At 42.1% G+C, this 20957-nt stretch overlaps 1 protein-coding gene across 13 annotated transcripts in view; it reads left to right on the plus strand.

The window, feature by feature from the left end:
- The first annotated feature begins 14762 nt into the window (after positions 1-14762).
- ERC2 (ELKS/RAB6-interacting/CAST family member 2) overlaps positions 14763-20957 on the plus strand; it is a 971398-nt gene continuing 965203 nt past the window's right edge. For 5 of the 13 annotated variants that reach the window (XR_011483729.1, XM_070455891.1, XM_070455890.1 and 2 more), the window contains exon 1: positions 14764-15068. The gene's annotated coding sequence lies outside the window, so the exon portion shown is untranslated. Of the gene's footprint in view, positions 15069-20957 lie in introns of all 13 variants that reach the window. The other 8 variants (XR_011483727.1, XR_011483728.1, XM_070455889.1 and 5 more) reach the window with 5 other exon arrangements.

Raw genomic sequence — 20957 nt, forward strand, 5'->3', positions numbered from 1 at the left:
AGTAATGCCAAAGAAGCTGAAGTTGAATGGTTCTATGATGACCTACAAGACCTTCTAGAATTAATACTAAAAAAAGATGTCCTTCTCATTATAGGGGACTGGAATGCAAAAGTAGGAAGTCAAGAGACACCCAGAGTAACAGGCAAATTTGGCCTTGGAGTAAAAAAACGAAGCAGGTCAAAGGCTAACAAGAGTTTTGCCAAGAGTATGCACTGGTCACAGCAAACATCCTCTTCCAACAACACAAGAGATGACTCTACACACGGACATCACCAGATGGTCAATACCGAAATCAGATTGATTATATTGTTTGCAGCCAAAGATGGAGAAGCTCTATACAGTCAGCAAAAACAAGACTGGGAGCTGACTGTGGCTCAGATCATGAGCTCCTTATTGCCAAATTCAGACTTAAATTGAAGAAAATAGGGAAAACCACTAGACCATTCAGGTATGACCTAAATCAAATCCATTATGATTATACAGTGGAAGTGAGAAATAGATTTAAGGGACTAGATCTGATAGACAGAGTGCCTGATGGACTATGGATGGAGGTTCAGGTTCCTGACATTGTACAGGAGACAGGGATTAAGACCATCCCCATGGAAAAGAAATGCAAAAAAGCAAAATGGCTGTCTGAGGAGGCCTTACAAATAGCTGTGATAAAAAGAGAAGTGAAAAACAAAGGAGAAAAGGAAAGAGACTCCCATTTGAATGCAGAGTTCCAAAGAATAGCAAGGAGAGATAAGAAAGCCTTCCTCAGTGATCAATGCAAAGTAAAAGAGGAAAACAACAGAATGGGAAAGACTAGAGATCTCTTCAAGAAAATTAGAGATACCAAGGGAACATTTCATGCAAAGATGGGTTTGATAAAGGACAGAAATGGTATGGACCTTACAGAAGCAGAATATATTAAGAGGTGCCAAGAATACACAGAAGAACTGTACAAAAAAGATCTTCACGACCCAGATAATCACGATGGTGTGATCACTCACCTAGAGCCAGACATCCTGGAATGTGAAGTCAAGTGGGCCTTAGAAAGCATCACTATGAACAAAGCTAGTGGAGGTGATGGAATTATAGTTGAGCTATTTCAAATTGAAAGATGATGTTGTGAAAGTGCTACACTCAATATGCCAGCAAATTTGGAAAACTCAGCAGTGGCCACAGGACTGGAAAAGGTCAGTTTTCATTCCAATCCCAAAGAAAGGCAATGCCAAAGAATGCTCAAACTACCGCACAATTGCACTCATCTCACACGCTAGTAAAGTAATGCCCAAAATTCTCCAAGCCAGGCTTAAACAGTACATGAACTGTGAACTTCCAGATGTTCAAGCTGGATTTAGAAAAGGCAGAGGAACCAGAGATCAATTTGCCAACATCCATTGGATTATCAAAAAAGCAAGAGAGTTCCAGAAAAACATCTACTTCTGCTTTGTTGACTATGCAAACAACATAGTGGATCACTACACTATGTGGATCACTACAAACTGTGGAAAATTCTTCAAGAGATGGGAATACCAGACCACCTGACCTGCCATCTGAGAAATCTGTATCCAGGTCAAGAAGCAACAGTTTGAAACGGACATGGAACAGACTGGTTCCAGCTTGGGAAAGGAGTACATCAAAACTGTATATTGTCACCCTGCTTGTTTAACTTCTATGCAGAGCACATCATGAGAAATGCTGGGCTGGAGGAAGCACAAGCTGGAATCAAGATTGCTGGGAGAAATATCAATAACCTCAGATATGCAGATGACACTACCCTTATGGCAGAAAGCGAAGAAGAACTAAAGAGCTTCTTGATGAAAGTGAAAGAGGAGAGTGAAAAAGTTGGCTTAAAACTCAGCATTCAGAAAATAAAGATCATGGCATTCAGTCCTGTCACTTCATGGGAAATAGATGGGGAAACAATAGAAACAGTGAGATACTTTATGTTTTGGGGCTCCAAAATCACTGCAGACAGTGACTGCAGCCATGAAACTAAAAGACATTTGCTCCTTGGAAGAAAAGTTATGACCAACCTAGACAGCATATTAAAAAGCAAAGATATTACTTTGCCAACAAAGGTCTGTATAGTCAAAGTTATGGTTTTTCCAGTAGTCATGTACGGATATGAGAGTCGGACTATAAAGAAAGCTGAGTGCCGAAGAATTGATGCTTTTGAACTGTGGTATTGGAGAAGACTCTTAAGAGTCCCTTGGACTGCATGGACATTCAACCAGTCCATCCTAAAGGAAATCAGTACTGGATATTCATTGGAAGGATTGATGCTGAAGCTGAAGCTCCAATACTTTGGCCACCTGATGCAAAGAACTGACTCATTGGAAAAGACGCTGATGCTGGGAAAGATTGAAGGCAGGAGGAGAAGGGGATGATAGAGGATGAGATGGTTGGATGGCATCACTGACTTGATGGACATGAGTTTGAATCAGCTCTGGGAGTTGGTGATGGTCAGGGAACCCTGTCATGCTGCAGTCCATGGGGTTGCAAAGAGTCAGACATGACTGAGCAACTGAACCGAACTGGTTGTTGCTATTGTTTGTAAGTCTGTTAAGTGCTTGGTACAAGTATGTACATTTAAAGTGGTGGCTATTACCATTACTGTTAATTTTGTTCCTCGTTGTCTGGACCTCAAACCAGCTTCTCTGCCCTCTGTTCTCTCAGAACCTTACCCAGTGGACATGGCTCCATCACTCCTGAATCAGAGGCTCATCTGCACAGAACTCAGGCAGGACTTCTGAGTCAGTGGTCAGACATCGACACCAATATCTGAAACAGAAATCAAGCTGCCATCACCTAGCTCAGTCTATGACTGAGTCTTTTATAGCCCTCTTCTTTTCCATCTCAATAACTCCCCATGAATGCCTTTAAACCCTCAGCAAATCCCAAATTCCTTGTGTGTACAGTCACTCAGTCGTGTCTGACTCTGGGAACTCCATGAACTGTAGCACTCCAGGTTCCTCTGTCAATGGAATTTTCCAGGCAAGAATACTGGAGTGGATTGCCAGTTCCTTTTCTAGGAGATCTTCCCTACCCAGGGATCGAACTTGAGTCTCCTTCATTGGAGGCAGATTCTTTACCATCTGACCCATTCTTCCTCCTTCCAAAGCATGTAATTGTCTTGCTCATCAAGTGTGTCCCCTTCCCCGATGTCCCCGCCCCAGTCTTGGTCAGTGTTTGGTTCAAAACTGTACAGAGGTTCTCTGCCCAGGCTACACATTAGATTTATCTGGTGTGGGGGGTGCTTCTTGAACATGTAGGTGCCCCACTGTTGATGATTAAATCAAGGTGTGGAGATTGTCCCAGGTATCTGTGTAGCTAACATTTCTGACTATTTACTTTATGCCAGGCAGTGCACTAAGAGCTTTCTATCAATTGGCTCATGGAATCCTCAGATCAGCTGTATGATATGTTATCCTCATTCTACTGAGTGGCTGAACAAGCTGGCCAGTGTCACCTGGTTTAGTTAGAGCTGGAACTTGGGTGGAATTTGGGGGTTTCTTGGTTTCCAAAGCCATAGTTCCCTAATGACTAATCCACTTTTTCCTAAAATATCTTCCAAGAATGACTCAACATCTGAGCTTCCCTAATATTCTGAAACACTTGTTGGAAAGAGCCTCCAGGCCCACTGATGTTAGTGGGCACCTGATTTCAACTGTAAGGTTAGAGGAGGAGGCAGTGTGGAGGTGATGCCCACCATTCACGCCCTCACCCACACTTCAGCTGCAGTCATTGCAAGGTGAGGCAAGTGTTAGTCATGTTCCCGGAGACCCAGGACATATTGGGCATTTACTATAATTAGAAGCAATTAAAGAATTACTCCTTATGGTGCATAGTTCCTTGCCCAAAGAAGAAAGGTTCTGGGCTTTGGCAAAACAGACAAAGCATTTGATTCTTTTCCATCCTTTGTCTTCTATTAAAGAAGAGGCAGAACTATGGGTCTAATACACAATTAAATTTAATTTGTTTTAGCATTTTGACTTTTAATGACTTTGAGAATTTACAAAGGTTATAAAAATAATTACAGTGGAGTAAGCCTTCAGAATCTTATAAACCCACTACAATTTATGTTGATGTGGCAAAACACAATTACATTAAACAAATGTACCTGCACACACATACACATACCCACACATACACTTCCAAATTCTTGCTCACAATTCACAGACAGAATGAAGAAACATAGAGGTTTACTATATTTTAGAATAGAGTGGTAAGCCTCATTTGGGAATTAATGAATATTAATTTATTCACACATCCATTCATTCTGGTTTTGATGGGTAGAGTTAGACATAGTTTGGTCTTCGTATAGGAAACAATGACCCAAGCCTTTGATCCTTTCAATAATGGAATGGACAGCCCTGTGGTATAAATGCATCTTCTCTCACAGACAGGAGCTAATCAGATGCTACTTGGCTCTGGGTAGGAGAAGCTGTCTCAGAAGTTTTTTTTTCTATTTAATGTTGTATTAAAATCTAATGTAGCAGGTGCTGCTGAGAAGGTGAGCAGCAGCATCAGTGACCTGCTAAGCACTTTGGCTTTTGTCTAGAACTCTTATTTTCAAGTGTTCCTTCGCAGGGAGGTAAGCTATGGCTTTGAAACATCCTCTCTTTTCTTAATCTCTTTTAATTCTTTTTTGGACCTAGCCAGTTACACATCCAGTTAGTGCTAATCGTTATAATTATCGCTTTCTTTCACTTGAACTTGATAATCAATTAAATTCATAGAGTATGGATGATATGACACCAAATGCTATGGTTTTGTGTGGTTTTTTGGGTTACTTGGAATAAAGGCATTCTTCTAATCTTCATAAGGAGAGTTACTTAGAAAATCAACTGCTCTTTGAATTTCCATTCTTTGACTTGAAATTCATAGGGTAAAATATTTTTTCTTCTCAAATTTTCAACAGGTATCTATTGTATCATGACAGTGGACCTGACATTGGGGTCAACACTTACTCCCGATGAAACTGAACCATATAGTCAAGTGAAAAGCACTGAGATCATGAATCATCAGTTATTCCATTAAAGTCATATGACAGCCATAGAGAAACTCAGGGGGCAATGAGATTTGATACCCCAGATACCTAACTGAGGGCTCAGGGGAGAGCTTGTGGGGGAAATGCCATCTGAGTTGAGGCTTAAAGCTGGATAGAAGTACTAAGCCAAGTGGTGGGAAAGAAGGGTGGTAAGCAGTAGAAATGGCAAGAAGGAACCCATTTCTTGGAATGTATTAAATCAGATCCCAAATCAGGTTGCAGTATTTTCCACTGTGGATTTTCTATGAAAATTAGTCTGAATTTCTCAGACCTCAAAACTGTTACAGGGAAGGCCTTTGAATTCTATTTCACAAGCTATTTGCTTTACAGCTCTAGAAAATTATCCTTTTTGTACATGTTTGTACTTTGTAGAACATAATCCAGGGAAGGCCTGAGTACTGTGAGGATTGTAGTCAAATGTAGGCCTGTCTTCCTCCTTCAGCCTGAAACACCTGCTAGAAAAAACTCCAGACGTGCAGTGTATGTTCATATGTCATGAGAAGGGCGCATGCCACTCTAAACAACATCTGACATGCATCATGCTCCAATAAACTTCATTTTTGAACGAGGTCACAGAAAGAATGAATTTTGATCTTTACTCACAGTATAATTTTGCTTTTAAAGAGAAACCCAACATTTAAAAAGTCATGCATCTTTTTCGTATTTTTAGGATTATTTTGCTTCCAACTGTATCCTGGCTAGCACCCAGCTTTTCAAGCATGTTCTAAAACTTTAAAAAGAACAGTTTTTTAAAGTCACACTGGCAGTTGAGAAACTTGCAAAGTGGAAACAGCATACAGCCCAACCAAATTTACTGTATATCATGAAGATGATATACTAATGTCTATTTATTGAGCATTTACTATGGGCCCAGCACAGTCATAGGAATTCCCATTCAATTTCTTACTTAATTTTTTCAAGTTACTTGTGAGGCAAGTACTATTAATCACCCATCTCCCCTTTTTTCATGAGAAAACAGGCTGAGAGGGGTTAAGCAAATTGTCCAAGAACACACGGTATCATAAAGGGAGGGACTGGGACTAGATTCTATCACTGTGGACCACAAAGCCCAAGTCTAACTCTTTATTACAGTTGCTCTATGTCTTGGAAACTGTACAGTTGAAACACTGGGTATCAGATCTTTAGACCTTCAAATTAGACAGTAGTTGTACTTATGGTTCCAGGCCTCAATACTTAGTGCAAAGGTATACCTCCTTTCAACTTCCCTCAAAATGTTCCTCTAACAGAGGTTTAAAGATTCTTGGAATGAATGGATGAGCTCAAATTTACTACTAGATTGGCATAGAAACTGGGATGCAGAAGGCATAGTCCTTAGTCATCTAGCAGAGGTGGTATTAAATGCCACAAAGTAGTCTCACTAAAGCAAGGATAATGAGTCCTGCATGGGTGGTTGGGGAATAAGTGCTACTTAAACTTTATTAGTGCTGGTCCCTCATTTGCATAACAATCATCATCACTTAAGATGTGGCTACAGCTCTTCTGTCTGAATATATTTTTCTGTGTTTATCACTTGTAAAACCTTCTTATGTTCTTGGTGCTAGAAAAAAGTCATAAACATTCATCCACAGAATTGACTATTATTCAGCTATTGAAAGGGAAGAGGGAGATTTGCCCTGACATGGAAATTGTCCATGATGTAGTTTTAGCTGAAGAAAATAAAATTGCAGAAGAATATGTATATGAGGATTCTCTTGGTTGCAAGTAGGAGACAGCCATGGAGAAACCTTTCCATGGCAGTTGAGTCATGGATGCTGCCAACTCTGTTATTACATCATTATAGCTCCTTGCCTAGAAAAGAACAGAGCTCCTCAACATTATGCAGAAGCCTAGACAGGAGAGGGGTTTGGGGGAGAATAGATACATGAATATGTATGGCTGAGTCCCTTCACCGTTCACCTGAAACTATCACAACATTATTAATCAGCTATACCCCAATACCAAATAAAAAGTTAAAAAAACAAAACAAAACACAGAGGTCCTGTTGAAAAAATCCCAGGAGAGGATTCTGGTTGGTCTGACTGTGGCCACATTATTTAGCCCCTGTAGCAACCACTGTGGCCAAAGAGGGGAGATGATGTGAAAATATCTGAAGCTAGAAGAGTGGGGTCTAAAGCTAGAAGGATATAAGTGATACCAAAAGTAAAAAAACATAATTGGACCCAATTTTTGTTAAGAATATACATTCAAAAAATCCAAGAGAATATATATTAGGCTGTTAAAAGTTGTCTTTGATGGTAGATTTTCACTTCTTCTGGAATGTTGGCCTTTTATTTTATCACCAGCTCCTCTTTTGTAAGTTAAAAAAAATTTTTTTTGCCTTTAAAAGGCTAAGTAAAAAAGGTCCTAAACAAGTAACTTACATGTTCAGTTGATAGCATATCTCATTAGAACAAGGAACAGTCATTCTAAAGCTGCTGCCAACTGACTACATATTTTTATCATTTAAAATAACTTGTTTTTTTTTTTTTCATTTTTCTCCTTCAACCAAGTTCATTCCCTTTCATTTAATTGTGTTAAGGCTTTTGTTTGGAAAAGAATTCTGTTTCTCAGAACAGGATCCAAAGTCTGTCTCAAGAAAGGGATGAATTTTTGGCGACATAAGTTAAGAAGCTTTGAAGAGTTGCTTGGTGGTAGAACGTTCAGTAATCTGAGCCACTTTTGTAGGTGGTAGGATATACACCCAACACTCGGAAGGGAAACAAGCCCCCTCCCCTCTTTCCTGGGTCCAGACCCTGTTTTACCTTTAGCACTGGCCCCTGTCCTGAGGCAGGCTGATTAATGGGCCATAACATCTATTTTTGCCATACAACTGTGATTCCACTCTTCAAATTCACATGAACAATTCTCCTATTACTGAATAATGGCTTATATGTATAGAGCACTCAGCAAGATTATTCAGACATTTATCTCAGTGAGTTTTCAAATATGTACCCTAAAGCAGATATTTTGCAGAGTTTCGAGATCCTTGGTTAAGTTGGGTAAAGGAGACTGTTTTGGTTCCAAGAAACATTGTGCTGTGTTGTGCTTAGTCGCTTAGTTGTGTCTGACTCTTTGCCACTCCATGGACTGTAGCCCACCAGGCTCCTCTGTCCATGGGATTCTCCAGGCTAAAATACTGGAGTGGGTTGCCATGCCCTCTTCCAGGGGATCTTTCCGACCCGGGGATCAAATCCAGGTCTCCTGCATTGCAGGCGGATTCTTAACCGTCTGAGACACCAGGGAAGCATTACTGGTGGCTTGTTACCCTTTCTCTCTTATAAGCAATAACAACAACCAGTTCAGTTCGGTTCAGTTGCTCAGTCATGTCCAACTCTTTGCAACCCCATGGACTGCAGCACACCGGGCTTCCCTGTCCATCACCAACTCCCGGAGCTTGCTCTAACTCATTTGGTGATGCCATCCAACCATCTCATCCTCTGTCGTCCCCTTCTCCTTCCGCCTTCAATCTTTCCCAGCATCAGGGTCTTTTCCAATGAGTCAGTTCTTTGCATCAGGTGGCCAAAGTATTGGAGCTTCAGCTTCAGCATCAGTCCTTCCAATGAATATTCAGGACTGATTTCTTTAGGATTGACTTGTTTGATCTCCTTGCAGTCCAAGGGACCCTCAAGAGTCTTCTCAAACACCACAGTTCAAAAGCATCAATTCTTCGGCACTCAGCTTTCTTTATAGTCCAGCTCTCACATCCATACATGACTACTGGAAAAACCATAGCTTTGACTAGACGGACCTTTGTTGGCAAAGTAATGTCTCTGCTTTTTAATATGCTGTCTAGGTTGGTCATAGCTTTTCTTCTATAGAGCAAGCGTCTTTTAATTTCATGGCTGCAGTCACCATCTGCAGTGATTTTGGAGCCCAAGAAAATAAAGAAGCCAGGTTTTAGTTAAAAGCCCTAGTCTAAGAAATTCTTATTTGGAACCTTATAAAATCCCTATAAATGAAGCTCCAGACCCTTTTTCCTCTTTGTTTTATTTGTTTCTCAGAAGTTCCAGTAAAACTTTACTTACAAAAATGGGCAGCTAGCCCATGGACTGTAGTTTGCTTATTTTCTTTTCAAAAATATTGCGTTAATATATGATTTACCTTGATTACTAAGATTTTGGTGCCTTCTTAAATTTTGCACCCAAAGCTACTCTCACCTACCTTACCCTAATCCTGCCCATTTAGTATGGAGTTTCACAGATTCATTTAAAACTCCTGCCAATGTAACAACAATCCAACGCTGAACTTTCGGCACTAAGGAGGAAAATGGAAAAAAGGCTGGTTTTGTGTTACTGACATTTCAGACATCTTCAATGTTTCAACACCCTCCACCCAATTTTATCAATTTTTCTCTCACTAGCAGGCTTAAAATTTTTGCTGTGTCCTTTCAGCACTTGCGTGGATGGAAATATAGACAGGATTCAAGGTAAGAATGCTTCATGGCTTCTAGAGTAGCTTAATCCTCTATAATGCCTTTAGCTTTTTAGAAGGAAAAACACAGTGTTATTTGAATGTAACCGCTTTAGTAGAAAACAGCACAAGTCTAAGGAACCAGGGTTTGGGTGAGACTAAAAGAATATGTAATGCCTGTATTTAAAGTTTTTAAAGCCTTGCCCCTATAGTTACTTCTCTCCTTGTCAACTTTTAAGGGGACGTTCCACCTTGAAATTGTTCTTGAAAGATGGGCATGGTTTAAAAGTCCTTTTAATTTTACAGCTTTTAGCACAATTTAAAATGTGCTAATGAACTACCTTTAAATAGTCAAGTCAGGGGATACTGAAGGAAGAGGGGGCCTAAGGGATGGGTAGTAGCTCATGGAAAATATCATAAAGAAACAGACACAGCCCAGGCTCAGGCCGCAGCACGGCCATCTGCCACATCTTTTCAGAAGCAGAATGAGGAATCTTATGAGGTTTCTCCAAGGTTTGTTTTTTTGGGGGGGAATTTGGTCACTGGACCAGATTCATTGGATTCTGATGAACTGGATTGAAGGGCTTTGTCTAAGCACTAGGGAGCTGGTTTTCCAATTCTGGGAGAACTTGGGGTTGCAAGGAAGAGAAACTCACTCAGGCTACCAGAGACAGGAAAAAGAAGGTATATAACTATTGGAAGGACACGGGGGCCTCTCATGGAACCCAAGGACAGCAAAGGTGGCCAGACTTCATAAGTAGCCAGAATCATGGAAATGTAAAGTTACTGGAAACTAAGTAACTAAGTAAATGGATATAATTTGGAATTTAATCAACTTTTTTTTTTTTTTTTTTACAAACTCCTGAAAGGCTTGCATGCCTTGAGAATCCAGAAAACTGTAAATGGGGAAATTAATGTTCAATTATAAATATCTACAGAACACAGATTTATGGCCTTACACATTTACACACATTTCATTTCATTTGAAAACAACTATAAGTTAGATCTTTCTTTTCATCTCACAATAATTCTTGAGAATGCTTGATAATTATGGGCAAAGTCACAAGTGTATAAAATGAATTAGTCAAATAATTTTAAAAGCAAAGTTAAAGAAAACTTTAAAAATTTTCTATAGGGAAAAGGATATATATATTTTAATGGTGTTGGGTTTTGATATGCTTGTATGATGCTTAGGGCTACAAAACTCTTAAAACATTTTTGGCAGAGAGAACTGACTTAGATTGGCTTAGCTGAGCCAATAGATGGGCTTCCTAAGGGTCAGGTGATTATTTCTGATCCAATCAGTTGTAGTAATAGAGATGCTAGTTGATCAGGTAATTGGGCCTTTTTCCTTTTGTGGCACTCCAGTGATATTTCTCTTGAACTAAAATCTATCTTGTAAAGAGATATGTACACATTACCTCATGCCTAAGAAAGACAGATAATTGTGAGTTGTTTAGGCATTTTGTTTCTCGGCTAACTAGATTCTTCCCATGGTGAATGAGTGTTCTGGGTTACTCATAAGCAGTTTCCCTTTTGCTTCAGGCTCTGATATGGCCCTGGGTAGAGCTAACAGGACTGGCTGGTGGGGTGGCTATGAAATAATCAAAAGGAGAAATCAGAGCTGCTCCTCAGTTTGGTCCTGAGCAACTAGTTAAATAGTGGTGTGGTTAATCTAATGGGCAACTCTGAAACAGAAGAGGCTTGGTATGTAGTAATAAAAATGCAGAGTCCTGGTTAGGACAAATCAAGTTTGGGATGCTAGTTAGATACCTATACTGGGGATATCAAGTAAACAGCTAAGTCTTTCAGGCTCTTTTAGGCATCTTGGTTTCTGTCTATATGGCTCTCTATTCTCCTTTCCACAGACCAGCTTTCCTTGGCATCATGGTTTTAGGTACCATGGTCCTGAGACCACCATGGTCTGCTAGCTCACCATTCAGTACCAACTGGCTGACTTATTCTCATGGCACAGTTTCAAACACTGTGGAGACAGTCTGTGACAACTCACCCAGAGGCCAATGTCCACCAGATTTGATCTCCTCTGGTTGGGTTCACAGAGCATGCAGACTGCTGCTCCAGACTGAGCACAGGCTAGGGCAGGAAAGTTGGATATGGAAAGCAAATTTGATGACATTTCCTTGGGAAGTCTTTTCTGAACCTCAAGGCAAAAAGTTGATCATCTTTCCTTTGTTGTTCAGTTGCTAAGTCGTGTCCAACTCTTTGCGATTCCATGGACTGCAGCACGCCAGGCTTCCCTGTCCTCTACTATCTCCCAGAGTTTGCTCAAGTTCATGTCCGTTGAGTCGGTGATGCCATTGAACCATCTTATCGTCTGCTTCCCTCTTCTCCTTTTACCTTCAATCTTTCCCAGCATCAGGGTCTTTCCAATGAGTCAGCTCTTTGCATCAGGTGGCCAAAGCCCTAGAGCTTCAGCTTTAGCATCAGTCCTTCCAATGAATGTTCAGCCTCAATTTACTTTAGGATTGGCTAATTTGATCTCCATGCAATCCAAGGGACTCTCAGAAGTCTTTTTCAGCAGCACAGTTTGAAAGCATCAATTCTTTAGCACTCAACCTTTTTTATGGTCCAACTCTCACATCCATACATGACTACTGGAAAAACCATAGCTTTGACTATGCAGACCTTTGTTGGCAAAGTGATGTCTCTGCTTTTTAATACGCTATCTCGGTTTGCTATAGCTTTTCTTCCAAGAAGGAAGTATCTTCTAATTTCATGACTGCAGTTACCCTCTGCAGTGATTTTGGAGCCCATGGAAAGAAAATCTGTCACTGCTTCTACTTTTCCCCTTTCTATTTGCCATGAAGTGATGTGACTGGATGTCATGATATTAGTTTTCTGAATGTTGAGTTTTAAGCCAGTCTTTTCACTCTTCCTTCCTTTCTGCTCCTACAATTCTCAGAGCTTTGTCCCTTCTAAGGGATACTATAATGGCTGTTTTCTTGTCTGTCTCCTTAACTACACTGTACAATCCTTGAAGGCAGGGGCTCTGAACCTGCGGGAACTAGTACAGACTAGATACTTGGTAACTGTTTGTGGAGGGAATGAATGAATGAATATGTGAGAAAAAGTACCTGCACAAAGTGCGCTTCCTCTGACTTGCTGGAAGGGTTCACCATGATGGAGAAAAATGTAAAGAAACAACAAAGCAAAGCAAAACAGAAAAAAACCAGCAAAGAACTTGGAGCCTATGGCACCTCAAACCTGTTATGTACAGGTTTTATAAAATATAACACCTTTTACACTTTTCTGTCCTTAAGAACACTGGGTGTGTTTATATAAATATTTAAACGTAAAGTTAGAGAATGTTGGTTCTAGAAGGGATCTTAAGATCCTTTGGTTCAGCTTTCTAAAATTTTTCAGGTAAGAAAGCTAAGTCTCAAAAGGATAAAGGTGACTTTAAAGATCCATAAAGCTCCCAGTCCTTGTTCTATATAAAGTTGCCTTCTCCTTAGAGCAATTATTCATTACTTTTTCAAGGACCCAATGTGAAAGAAATGTGCTGAGAACCACAGATCTCTCTGGGAAACCAACTGTCCTCATGAAGTCCAAGGATTCCTGTTTAGAATCCAAGGATCGAAGTAAAAGAGATAGGGTGCCCAAGAGTAGTGAACCTTAGGCAAAAATTTAAATACACTCTTAGCTGGACATGTTCTCCAACTTTTCTAAAAGATAGCAACATTTTACGGAGTTTTTGTGAGAGTAGTTAAGAAGACATAAGTGCTGCACATAAAAGGTACTCTATAAAATGTTGGTCACATTTTGAAAGACATGGGATTATAGGACTACTCAAAGGACTTCTGAAAATGCTTTATATATTCATCTATACAGCAAACCTTTTCACTTGAGGGTATCATGAATGTACATAGGAAACTAAACACACAGGTGTAGCTTGCTTTTGTTCACAGAGCATGCAGGTCAATAGAATGAGTGCTGATTTTTTTGGTGATCGACAGAAGAGAATGTGGGCAAAGAGACCTCAGGGGCCATGAGTCTGTGAAAAATCTTAAATACCAGTTGTAAAAGGAAAGCTTGGGCTTTTCAGATGGCACAGTGATAAAAAAAAAAAATCTTCCTGTTAATGCAGGAGACGAGATGTGGGTTTGATTCCGGGGTCAGGAAGATCCCCTGCAGAAGGAAATGGCAACCTACTCCAGTCTGCTTGCCTGGGAAATCCCAAGGAGGAAGGAGCCTTGAGGTCTACAGTCCCTGGGGTCACAAAGAGTTGGGTAAGACTGGAGCTCATGCACTCACACACACAAAGAAAGGCTTAAGGACTAGGGCACTTGGGCTGAGACAGGAAGGCATGCTCCTCTTTCACAGGCAAAGTCCTTCATTTAATATTTGAATTCTGAGAGGAAGATAAAAGAAGTCATCCCTGGTCTTGGATGATTCCATACCTCTGCTCACCCAGATATCCCATGTCTGGATTTGCTTCATTTGTCTGAGCATCCAGAAGACTCACTGCAATAGGAAGGAAATCACTGCTTTAGTCCTGCAAATTGACTACTCGGTGAAACAGCCCAAATCTGGAGATTTCCCTGACCTTTGGACTCCCTGAATAGACAATGGTAGCAGTGGAGGCTCCAGACTTGTTGGGTGGGAGCTTTTTCCAATGCAAACCCTGTCCAACTCCTCATGCACATTATATTGAGGTGTATTTACCGTGTGTATATGAATGTGAATGAACTGACACCATCGTCCTACCTTAAATAGGACAAATGCACACACTTTGCTGGGTGCAGACGAGGCACTCAGTGAATGCTGGCAGCTCTGAGGATGATGATGATGGTATTTTTTCCTCGCTCCATTCGTCTTCCATTCTCTTCTTCCCTTGAAAGAACAAGTAAATGCCTTGTGAAATCCCTTTAGCCTCCCAAAGAAAATTAAGCTAATGGGAGGGCGCCAGGGTAAGGAAACCTCGACTCCCACTCTAAAGCTTAACTTGAAAGATAGTTGATAGTTGCATCCCCTGCACCAAGTGTCATCCCTGTCGCTGGAGCCACCTAACTATTTCCCCGGAGTGCCCGGCAGCTTTCGGAGGGGGGTACCCGGCAAGGGGCATCGGGGACATGGGATGCAGACGAGAAGCTCAGAGACGGTGGCCTCCGGGGCAGAGGCGCTCGAAAACCCCCAGCGCCCGCACCTTGCCCGGGCCGGGCGCTCTCTGCTGCCCCCCGCGGAGGTGCCCGCGTCCCAGCCCCGGCCCCCCTAGCGGCTCCTCGGGAATGCTGGGAATGTGAGTCAGGGCCGCGGAGAGCGAGCGAGCGAGCGCGCGGAGCGGCGGGGCTGGGGGCGCGGCGGAGCGCAGGTCTGGCTGCGCCCGCGCGAGCGCGCGTCTCGGGACTGCGGCGGGTGCCGCCCCCTCGGCCGTCGGCCCCGCCCGGCCCGGCGCCCGGCCTCGGCCCTGCGAGCGGCGCCCTTCCTCCTTCGCTCGCTCCCTCCCTCCCCGCCCCGCTCCTCCTTCTCCTCCTCCCGCTCCTGCACGCTCGGGCTCCGGCTCTGGCGCCGGCTCCGGCTCCTCCCGGCCGCCCGGGGCCAAGGAGACGTGAGGTTGTAAAAATCCATGTGGGACGGCCCCGGGGCGAGCATCAGAAAGGTGAGACGTCGGGGCCGCGGCCGCTGGGCGCCCTGGCTCCCTCGGGGCAGCCGTTCCGGGGCATCCCTCGTGCCGGGTCCCCCTCACTCGTGGGGAGCTGCAATGCGTTATCGGGGGTAGCCGAGGGGTGAACCACCCGCCTCTACTTGGGCTTGCTGGGGCGGGGGAAAGGATGGGGCGGCCTAAGGGCGGATTTGTCTTGATGTAAAAACCCCCGGATTGGAACAAGTGCACGGCTTCCTCCGGCGCGCGGGCGCTGCTCGCTCGACCCGGCGGCCCGGGCCACCTCCCGCAGTCCCTCCCCGGCAGCCACCCTGACTGCTCTCGCCTTTCTTCTTTTCTGCTCCCCCTCTTTCGCCTGGCTTTCCCCGCTTTTGCCTTGAAGGGTGGGGGTGTTCGCAGGGGCAAGGGTCTGGAAATCCCCAGGCAGAACAAAGTAGAGGAACGTGGAGCCCCGGCCCCGGGGGTGGGGTACCTGGTTGCTTCGGTGGGCTCCGAGGGGAACGTGTTTAAAAAAAGAAAAATTCGTGTCAGGGAAAATGAAGCCGGATTTACTGACGAGGAGCAGGGGGTGGTGGTCCAGGAAAACGAGTACGCTGTGAAATTAAACTGAACGACCTGCTTTCTCTCCCCCTTCCCATCTCCGAATTACACAAGAAAAGGGATACTTATAGGGTTGTACCTATTCATTTTATTTTTAAATTATTGTCCGAGCCTTTGAAAGATCATCTTAGGACCGTGAAGATTAAGGACTGCTTTGGTGCGGGATAATAAAACAGCTCTCGTAAACTCGGATCGGCCCTGCCTTTTAAATTTTGTACTTAAGGGTCTCTTTTCTCCTTGCCTTGGAGGGAGGGTCCCCTCTGTTACGAGCAGATCGATTTTAGGCGGCTACCTGCCTTTGCTGGATGAAAGGCAATTTACTCCCGGGGCGGTGAATTGTCAGCTCCCTCCGTGATTGACAGCCACACCTGCCACTTATGTGGGCAAAACGGGGACCGCTGGAACCTGAAGAGCCAATCAATGCTTGAGAGAGGAGGGCAGTTCCCACTTGTCCTGGTTAGTTTCCTGGTTGGCTTTTTAAATCAGTGGTTTTACTTAACCATTGGTTTACACCAGGTATGAGGTTCCAGCTGTGAGAGGCAGACAAGTGGGAAGAAAACTCTTCAAAAATGGGCTCAGAAGCAAGAATGCTTCACTTGTATTTGTCACCCCCGTTTCAGTTGTAGTAGTTGGGGATGCTCAGGCCATTGGCTTAGAAATGAAAATGAAATGAATCTGTATAAAGGGTGAAATGGGAGAGTGTTGGGGATTAGAAGTGTCAACCGATTTCTCTAGAATTTCAGGCTGCTTTATAAGAGATACCCTTTGCTCTTGAGCTATCTGGAAAAGGGTGTGGCACTCTGTCTCCTGTGGCCAGTATTGTCCTTGTAAAGTCACATTGTTTCTCAATATACAGTACTTAGCTCTTTGCTCTATTGGGGGGATTTATAAAGATACTTTTGAAGCAGGCAAACATGCTTTATTTGAATTACCATGAATAGAAGGGATTCTTTTAGTTTTGATGCTGTAACTCAACTTCTGGAAGTGAAACCTGCCTTCTTCACTTCCAGTTTGGATGTCAGTTTGGAGGTGGCAGTGGGGTCAAGCCAGATGCTTTCTGGAGGGTAGACGAGTTTGCCTTTAAGGTGAATTTGCTTCTAAGATGAGCCATCTTGTTGGTTTGCATCTCTGCTTTAATTAAAGCCTTCACAGTTTGGAAGGGTGGTGTGTGGATCGTGATGGAAGCATGGCTTTCACCAGCAAGATTTTCGAGGGTGGATGGATTGTGGGTAGAAGACCAGATCCTTCTCAATTCTGTATTACTGAATGGCTAATTTTTCAATACTCTTCTCCCTTAATTCAGTGGAAAAATTACCGATTGATCTGAAGAGCTGTCACCTTACAGAAGACATACCTGAATGTGAACATAAAGCTCTGCATTGAGCATATCATGAACAGATTGTGGACTAGAGTATACTGATTAGAATAGTCCTCATGTAGGAGCCAGGTTTGTCAATTATCATCATCATTGTTATTGCACATGCAAGGACTTTAGAGGTACTTTACATGTATTTTCTTTATTAAATCCTGCAGAGCTCCTATGAGGTGTGTGGCATGTGTGTGTGTGTGTGTGTGTGTGTGTGTGTGTGTGTATTAGTCACTCAATTGTGTCTGACTCTTTGTGACCCCACGTACTGTAGTCTGCCAGGCTTCTCTGTCCATGGGATTCTCCAGGTGAGAATACTGGAGTGGGTGGCCATTTCCTCCTGCAGGGGATCTTCCTGCTTTGTGGGCAGATTCTTTACCATCTGAGCCACCAGGGAAGCCCTTATGAGGTAGGTAGGACTATTATCCCCAAATTATAGATGAGGAAACAAAAATAAATTAAGTATATCGCTACAGTTTAGTGGGAGAGTGAGAACTTGAGCCCATGTTTCTCTGATCCAGACCCCATGACCTTGGGCATGGCTTTGAATTCAAATTCTGGCTGTGCAGTGTGCATGGGTTCAGTATGCGGCATGTACTCTTCCAGTTTACATAGGGCTTATTCTGTTAAGTCCACTGTGATATTAATGGTCTTTGCACTGTGCTGTTTGCCTTGCCACTTTGAAGGCTCTTTCCTCTACCATCAAGCAAATTAGGTAACTTTGTGTGTTATATATTTCCAGTATGTCAACTCTGGCCCAAGGGAAATTTGGTTCCAAACTTAATGATGACTTCAAAGAAAGTAAAACAAAATAACATGCACGCTCTTCCATCTTCCTTGATACCTTAAGGTTCCAGCTGGAGTTGTGAATAAGTCTTAGTTGAATACATACTCTTGCTATTCAACTGGCTTTATTTTTTCTTCTCTAAAGGATAGGAATTTTATTTTCTTTTCCACTTACAAAGGGATTCTTTTTCATTAGTGATTAAATATAGTTATATTTAAAATTATCCTATTACAACAATATGGCTCTCTTGCTTTTTTAGGTAACAAAAGCCCCAGACTTTAGCCTTTCAGTGTCTTCTTTCCATTGACGAAACTCAGTGGTCATGGTTTGCCAAAGCAGGTATCCTGAAAAGTGAGTTTAGATGAATGGTATTGGAGTCCACAAATTTATCTCAACAGATAGTCTTTGATTTTGGTAGCATTGACTTTGTACAATTACCATTTTAATTTGTTTTACTAGGACTTCCTTTAATAACCCCTTTTTATCAGCTAATAGCTTAACATGTTGGCTGTCATATGGGAGATCTACCTGCCAGCCAACAGTTGAGTTTTAGCAATGTTTATATTATTCCTTGATACTTTATTGTGATTTTCCTTGTTTTAGAAAGAAGTAGAACAAAAGTAAAACAGAAGCATTAATATTAACTATAATGTAGGTCTCATAAATTTAAAATAGTTGATCCAAAGAGAGAAATCATTAGGTGTACCAAAGCTAGAGGTGCTTCCATCACTTCTTTTTTATGAGAAGAAAAGGAGCAAAATGAATGATTATGTAAAAAATGTGAAATTATATCAAATGGTAAAAGAAAAATTAGTCACCTTTTGCTGTGTAACAAAACTCCTGGACTTACAGCAACAGGTATTTATTGTCACCTTCACGAGTCTGTTGGCTGACGGTTATTTTTGGCTGATCCAGGTTGGGCTCCTGTGATGGCTATAGGTTGTAGCTTGGACCCTGGGCTGTTCCACCTGTGTTCTGGGGCCCAGGCTGAAGGGATAGCAGCTATGTGGGGCATGCTCTTCTCATAGCAGATCAGTGTATTCCAGAGCCAAGTCAAACTGTACAAGCTGATGTCATTTCCATTAACGGTATTTTTGGATATACCAAGTTAGATGGTGAAGCCCAACATCCATGGTTAAAAGTAGACTCTGCCCCTAGTTGGGGAGAGAATATTTAATGAACTATAATCTGAACTACAATGTGTAAAAAGAATAATTTTTTTTTTTTAGAATTTTTTAATTTTTTTCTTCTCATTCTTGGAGAATGCAGTCTTCATCCCCTCACTCCTACCCCTATTTTTATGACATATAAACATAATATTTTGCATTTCAGGAATATACTATGTTTGATTCTAGAGGATTGACTGTAAAAGCAGGTATGAGTATATGCATGAACTACTTAAATGATCCAGGCACCTACTGTGTTTGAGGGACTGTGCTCAATGGATTGAGGAGCTCAGGAGTTTTTGTCTGATATGAGTCCTGTTACCATAGAACTTATTAGGAGTAGATGTCAGGAAACACTTTGTAGATGAAATGGCATTTTCCTGCTTCCTTGAAGCAGTGATAGTGTTAGAGATAGAACAGGGGATATAGTGGAAGTGTAAGGTGCACATCTGGATATAATGAGTTATTCCATTTGGCTAGAGGGGTGAATAATAAGGTTATGATAATAATAATAATTATAATAATAGTAATTATAACCTAGCTTTTATTGACCTGTTAACTATGTGCTAGGTGCTCTGCACTCTGCTCAGTACTTTATGTGAAATATATCATTTAATATTGGGATATATTGGTAAACACATCATCTAATATTGGGGTAGACCTACTTTCTGATTGCCTATCTACTATTCATTCTCTCCTTTCTCACTAAAGGAACTCGTTTCGTTTGAGATGAGAATATGCCTGTCTCAAACTCCCAAACTCTTTTATGTGAATGGCCACAAAACTCAGGTCTTAATAATGATGCTTTGACCCCTTTTTGCTTCTTGCTGAGGGGAAAATGCCTTGAGGAGCAGCAGCCAACTTCATTAACAAAGATAAGTTAAGTTGTTGTTCACTTGCTAAGTCATTTCTGACTGTTTGCAATTCCATGGACTACAGCACACCTGGCTCCTCTTTCCTCCATTATCTCCTGCACTTTGCTCAAATTCATATCCGTTGAGTCAGTGATGCTGTCTCATCATCTCATCCTCTGCCACCCCCTTCTCCGTTTACTTTCAGCCTTTCCCAGCATCAGGCTCTTTTCCACTGAGTCGTCTCTTCACATCAAGTGACCAAAGTATTGCAGCTTCAGCTTTAGCATCAGTCCTTCCAATGAATATTCAGGATTTATTTCCTTGAGGATTGACTGGTTTGATCTCCTTGCTGTCCAAGGGACTCTCAAGAGTCTTCTTTCGCACCACAATTTGAAAGCATCATTTCAGTGCTCAGCCTTCTTTATGGTCCAACTCTCACATTTATACATGACTACTGGAAAAACCATAGGTTTGACTGTACAGACCTTTGTTGGTAAAGTGAGGTCTCTGCTTTTTAATACGCTGTCTAGGTTTGTCATAGCTTTCTTTCTACGGAGCAACCATCTTTTAATTTCATGGCTCCAGTCGCTGTTTGCAGTGATTTTGGAGCCTGGGAAAATAAAATTTGTCACTACTTCCACTTTTCCCCCTTCTATTTGCCATGAAGTGATGGGACTAGATACCATGATCTTAGTTTTTTGAATGCTGAGTTTTAAACCAGCTTTTTCACTCTCCTCTTTCACCCTCATCTTAGTTCCTCTTCACTTTCTGCCATTAGAGAGGTATCATCTGCAGAGCTGAGATTGTTGATATTTCTCCCAGCAATCTTGATTCCAGCTCGTGATTCATCCAACCTGGTGTTTCGAGTGATGTACTCTGTGTAGAAGTTAAATAAACAGGTGACAGTATACAGCCATGTCATACTGTATTCTCAATTTTGAACCAGTCAGTTTTTTTCATTTTTGGTTCTAACTGCTGTTTCTTGACTTGTGTGCAGATTCCTCAGGAGATGGGTAGCATATATTAAACATGACAAAGCTGGAACCTGGAAGGCTGTTGGTTTTAATAACATTGTAGAGCCATAGTATAAGCCTAGACTGCCTTCCTCTGTTA

This window comes from Odocoileus virginianus, chromosome 26, assembly GCF_023699985.2.
Source record: "Odocoileus virginianus isolate 20LAN1187 ecotype Illinois chromosome 26, Ovbor_1.2, whole genome shotgun sequence".
Taxonomy (NCBI): Eukaryota; Metazoa; Chordata; class Mammalia; order Artiodactyla; family Cervidae; genus Odocoileus; species Odocoileus virginianus.